This window comes from Salmo salar, chromosome ssa24, assembly GCF_905237065.1.
Source record: "Salmo salar chromosome ssa24, Ssal_v3.1, whole genome shotgun sequence".
NCBI lineage: Eukaryota > Metazoa > Chordata > Actinopteri > Salmoniformes > Salmonidae > Salmo > Salmo salar.
The window spans coordinates 11,361,839-11,367,838 of NC_059465.1; the positions used below are offsets into that span (position 1 = coordinate 11,361,839).

General features: G+C 45.5%; 1 protein-coding gene across 1 annotated transcript in view; it reads right to left on the bottom strand.

The window, feature by feature from the left end:
- Positions 1 to 964, bottom strand: part of LOC106585097 (semaphorin-4C) — a 50,485-nt gene extending 49,521 nt beyond the window's left edge. Inside the window, exon 1 of the mRNA XM_014170926.2 lies at positions 368 to 964. The gene's annotated coding sequence lies outside the window, so the exon portion shown is untranslated. The remainder of the gene's footprint in view (positions 1 to 367) is intronic.
- Positions 965 to 6,000: the final 5,036 nt, after the last annotated feature.

Sequence of the window (6,000 nt, forward strand, 5' to 3'; positions counted from 1 at the left end):
AATGTGGTTTTGTAGGCTAACAACAACAACAAAAAACATTTGATTCGCTTCCAACTGCTTCCCAACCGCAGTGCGCTGTTTACAGTGGACTAGTAGAGATAAAGTTGCAGCAAGAATACAATTACGTTAGGTAAAAAATATTGTCCAGTGTACATAAAACCCGGTAAAAACAGTGTAGCCCACTTGTGGCAACAGTTGGAGCCCTGCTGACTAAGCCAACGAACGGATCAGATGTTTTTCTAATTTTTTCCCTCTTATATTTGGCTACTTTAAATATTCAACATTAGGCAGTCTCACGATGTGTCCAACCTACAGGATAACGCTCAAATGATTTGAATAATGTTGTAATGATTGCAAAAAAACTTACCGTAGTATTCGTTCTCTTCTGTAAGCTTATCTGTTCAGCAGTTGTGACGATAATAATGCAAAAGGCCTACTCTCTCTGTCAGTTCTCTCCGCAGTCGCGTAAACTGACGACAGATTCCGTATCCCTTTCCTTTCCGTTATCTCGGCTTTGTTTTTGGACGATTCAGTTAGTTATAAATTATTCCACATCCCAACAAATGTCACTTGTATTTGTTTGCGTTTTTCCTTCAGATTTCTTGCGAAGCATCTGGAAATCAAGACATATGATGCTGTCAGTTTACATAGCGGAACTCGCTCTCTGCTCCGCTCACTCCCTCAATCGCCAGGCTCTGTAATACGAAACCAAGAAAGAAAGAAAACGCAAATAAGATCCACTTCCAAAGCATATAAAACCTCTCCTCGGCGCTCTCCGACAGAGAACTGCACAACTCTCGATATGAAGAAGTTTCTGCAGAAATTAAAAACAGTCAGTAGATAGAGAGAGAGGGACATCGGTTGGTCGTTGCGTTAATGAGCAGATATTCCAGTGGAATACCGGTTAAGTGTGCCTATACCGTTACGCTGCAGCGTGTGCCATACTTCTTCTGCATTACGTATCACAGTGGGGACCAAGGATGACACAAAGGCACAAACAGGTCCCCGCCCATTCCCCCTGTGCAATTCCCAGACTGGGCTATTTGATAGTCCCAAAAGTCAGGTTACAGAGGAATAGACCTTTTGATGAGTTATGGTAATTTAGGCATATATAACACATAACACACTATATAGATATGAATATGAGTTTGATTAGGAAAATGAATAGTAGATTTATATACCACCTTTGTGATTTATTTTAGGAAGTGGACTTTGTTGAGGAATAAAATATATGTCTATCTGTCTGTCTAGTGATGACAAGAAAGTAAAATAATGTATGATGATATTGTACAGGTGTCGGATCTTAATTTGACCAGTTTCTCAAAGCAGGAAAAGTATCCTGCAGCAACAGGAAATGTGAATAATTGTGTGGATTATAATGAATGGACATTTTTGTAGGGGTTGATACATTTTTAGTTAGGGACAATCAAGACGGACATTTTTTAAATTACAAACTTTAGAATTATTTTTAAACCTTGAATACACTACATTGGCTAACCGCACATTGGCTAACCGGGCTATCTGCATTGTGTCCCGCCACCCACCACCCACCACCCGCCAACCCCTCTTACGCTACTGCTACTCTCTGTTCATCATATATGCATAGTCACTTTAACCATATATACATGTACATACTACCTCAATCAGCCTGACTAACCTGTGTCTGTATGTAGCCTCGCTACTTTTATAGCCTCGCTACTGTATATAGCCTGTCTTTTTACTGTTGTTTTATTTCTTTACTTACCTATTGTTCACCTAACACCTTTTTTGCACTATTGGTTAGAGCCTGTAAGTAATCATTTCACCTTAAGGTCTACAACTGTTGTATTCGGCGCAGGTTACAAATAAACTTTGATTTGACTTGAAGTTAGCATTTCCTGCTGTGCAGGAAGTTTCCTGCAACAGGGTGATTAAATTAAGATCCTACAACTGTATAATGGAGGGGAAGAAAACAACAGATCTGAAAGAGGAAACATACAAGACATGGGATTATGATTGACAGATTAGGTGACGGGATTAGGAGGTATAGTATAGTAAAGAATCTGATAATCCCAAATACCCAAGAGATTTCATACTAATAGATTCATACAAAAGTTTGATCTTCTTTGTCTCTTGGTATGGGAATGTATGATTAATAGTCCTGTGTGAATGCATGTGTATTATATGTACAGTAAACTGTTACCACAGTAAGCTATAGGCATTATAATATGTCAATATTATGGGTTGCTATTCTAATAGACTCTGAAGAAATAATTTGCATTAAGACTATAAATCCAGTAGCCTATGCTATCACAGTGGGTTAGATATTGTAATAATGTGTTGCTTTTCTGACAGACTCAGAGGAACTAGTTGGCTCGTGTTTGAAAATTGGCCCATAGCAGTTACAGAAATATCAAAGTGAAATGACTAAGTCTCAGACATAAATCTCCAGACAGTGGAGATGTGTAGCTCCAAGCGTTTATGGCGTAGATAGAAGGTATGTAAAGGTGAAATAATGAAGAGGCCCATTCAACTTCAATCCCTAAGTTAATTTTGTTACTTCTGTTACTTTAGTTGTGTAATGTTGATGTACTATGCCTACCAATAGGAATGGTAAACAGGTGGGTATAAGCACTCCAATCCATTGCGTGCTGTTGCTGAAATTAAACATCTGTGAGCTAGAGGGGGAGCTACATTTGTTTTAGTTCAAGTGGCATCATTCATTCCTGTCAGATTTAATGTAGAGGCCTTTGCAGTTTGCACATGAAGCCTTGAAACAACCCTAAAAGCATACATTCGAGCTGCTGACAGAGGGCAAGACACAGTGCATTCGGAAAGTATTCAGACCCCTTCCTCTTTTCCACATTTTGTTACGTTACAGCCTTATTCTAAAATGGATGAAATACATGTTTTTCCTTAATCAATCGACACACAATACCCCATAATGACAAAGCGAAAACAAGTTTTTAGAAATGTACATAAGTATTCAGGCCCTTTGCTATGAGACTTGAAATTCAGCTCAGGTGCATCCTGTTTCTATTGACCATTCTTGAGATGTTTCTATAAATTGATTGGAGTCCACCTGTGGTAAATTCAATTGGCACGCACCTGCCTATATAAGGTCCCACAGTTGACAGTGCATATCAGAGCAAAAAACCAAGCCATGAGGTCGAAGGAATTGTCTGCACAGCTCGGAGACAAGATTGTGTCGAGACACAGATCTGGGGAAGGGTACCAAAAAATGTCTGCATTATTGAAGGTCCCCAAGAACACAGTGGCCTCCATCATTCATAAACGGAAGAAGTTTGGAATCACCAACTCTTCCTAGAGCTGGCCACCCGGCCAAACTGAGCAATCGGGGGAGAAGGGCCTTGGTCAGGGAGGTGAACAAGAACCCGATGGTCACTCTGACAAAGCTCCAGAGTTCCTCTATGGAGATGGGAGAACCTTCCAGAAGGACAACCATCTCTGCAGCACTCCACCAATTAGGTCTTTATGGTAGAGTGGCCAGACGGAAGCCACTCCTCTGTAAAAGGCACATGACAGCCCGCTTGGAGTTTGCCAAAAGGCACCTAAAGGACTCAGACCATGAGAAACAAGATTCTCTGGTCTGATGAAACCAAGATTGAACTCTTTGGACTGAATGCCAAGCGTCACGTCTGGAGGGACTGGGGGACTAGTCAGGATTTGAGGGAAAGATGAACAGAGATGAAGTACAGTGAGATCCTTGATGAAAACCTGCTCCAGAGTGCTCAGGACCTCAGACTGGGGCGATGGTTCACCTTCCAACAGGACAAAGACCTTAAGTACACAGCCAAGACAACAGAGCAGTGGCTTCTGGACAAGTCTCAGAATGTCCTTGAGTGGCCCAGCCAGAGCTCAGACTTGAACCCGATCGAACATCTCTGTAGAGACCTGAAAATAGTTGTGCACCTTTGCTCCCCATCCAACCTGACAGAGCTTGAGAGGATCTGCAGAGAAGAATGGTAGAAACTCAACCTGTCACACCCTTATCTGTTTCACCTGTCTTTGTGATTGTTTCCACCCTCCTCCAGGTGTTGCCCATTTCCCCCATTATCCCCTGTGTATTTATAACGGTGTTCTCTGTTTGTCTGTTGCCAGTTCGTCTTGTTTGTCAAGTCAACCAGCGTTTTTTGGATCAGCTTTTCCCCAGTCTCTCTTTTCTCGTCCTCCTGGTTTTGATCCTTGCCTGTCCTGACCCTGAGCCTGTCCGCCTGACCACTCTGCCTGCCCCTGCCCCTGCCCCTGACCCTGAGCCTGCCTGCTGTTCTGTACCTTTGCCCTGTCTCTGGATTACCAACCCCCCGGAACGCTTCAATTGAGAGTCGAGCACCTGTCGGGGGTTTCTAGCTCAGTGTGCCCTCATTTTCGAGCTTCAGCCCTCCTCCTTCCCCCCTTCCCCTCGGCTCGCTCCAAGATAGCCTATCTCATCACGCTGATGTCCAGGAGGGCTCTCACCTGGGCTACTGCTGTATGGGAACAGCAGCCGGCCATATGTGTTAGACTGGAGGGGTTTGTGGGAGAGGTGAATAGGTTTTTTACGCCCCATTCTCCGGGAGAGAAGCTGCCTGGGAGATAATCCAGCTTCGGCAGGACTCCTGCAGTGTGGCTGACTATGCAGTGGAATTCCTCATGTTGGCATAGGAGAGTGCTTGGAACCAGGAAGAACTGTTCAATATGTTCCTGCACAGCGTCCAGGAGGAGGTCAAGGACAAGCCTGCTGCTCGGGAGTTACCTACGGATCTGAGTAACCGCTTCCCGAGCCTATGCAACTATCTTGAGCTGGGCTATCGCCACCGGAATGGCAATACAGGATCAACACGAAGAGTTGTCTGTATTGCGGGACTCTTGGTCATTTTGTGTCCTCTTGTCCTCTAAAGAGATCAGGCTCACTGGTAGGAGCGAGTTCTCTGGTGGGTCATATGGAGAACTTTCCTGCTACCCCTGTTCATGTCATTCTGCTGTGGGGAAGCCAGTCTAAATCTCTCCAGGTCCTCATTAACTCTGGTGCCGATGAGAGTTTTTTTGGACGCTACCCTGGCTTCCTAGCTGAACATCCCCACTCAGCCCCTCTCCACTTCCATGGATGTTTGAGCGCTGGACAGGTGCTCTACAGGCCTGTGTCACTCATATTACCACTCCTATCAACCTACGGGTGTCAGGGAATCACAGCGAGACTATTCAATTCCTACTCATCAAGTCTCCTCAGATTCCCATGGTATTGGGATTCTCCTGGCTCCAGCAACACAATCCCCTCATCAACTGGTCTACTGGTGCCATCATGGGCTGGAGTCCATTCTGCCATGCCCAGGATTTGAAGTCAGCACAACCTGCCCCGGGACATCTTCCTGCTTACTCGGAAGGTGCCCCGAACCTCTCCGCCATTCTCGCGGAGTACCAGGACCTTCGGGAGGTGTTCCACAAGGCCCGGGCCACTTTGCTTCCACCGCAGCGACCATATGACTGCGGGATTGACCTTCTCCATAGCGCCACTCCACCCCGGGGATGACTGTACTCGCTGTCGGGACCAGAGACCAAGGCTATGGACACCTACATTGGGGACTTCCTAGCTGCAGGATTTATACATCCTTCATCTTCTCCCACCGGCGCAGGGTTCTTCTTTGTGGAGACGAAGGACAAGACCCTGTGCCCGTGCATCGACTACCGGGGACTCAATGACATAACGGTGAAGAAACACTACCCGCTACCACTCATCTCCTCGGCCTTCGAGCCGCTCCAGGGGGTCACCGTGTTTTCTAAGCTGGATATACGGAACGCCTACCACCTGGAGCGGATACGGGCAGGGTGGAGTGGAAGACCGCCTTCAACACGGCCAGAGGCCAATACGAGTATTTGGTCATGCCATTTGGCCTCACCAACAACCCTGCCGTGTTCCAGGCTCTGGTAAATGACGTTCTCCGTGACATGTTGAACCAGTTCGTCTTCGTCTACATTGATGACATTCTCGTCTTCTCCCACACCCCCCAAGAACATGTGCTC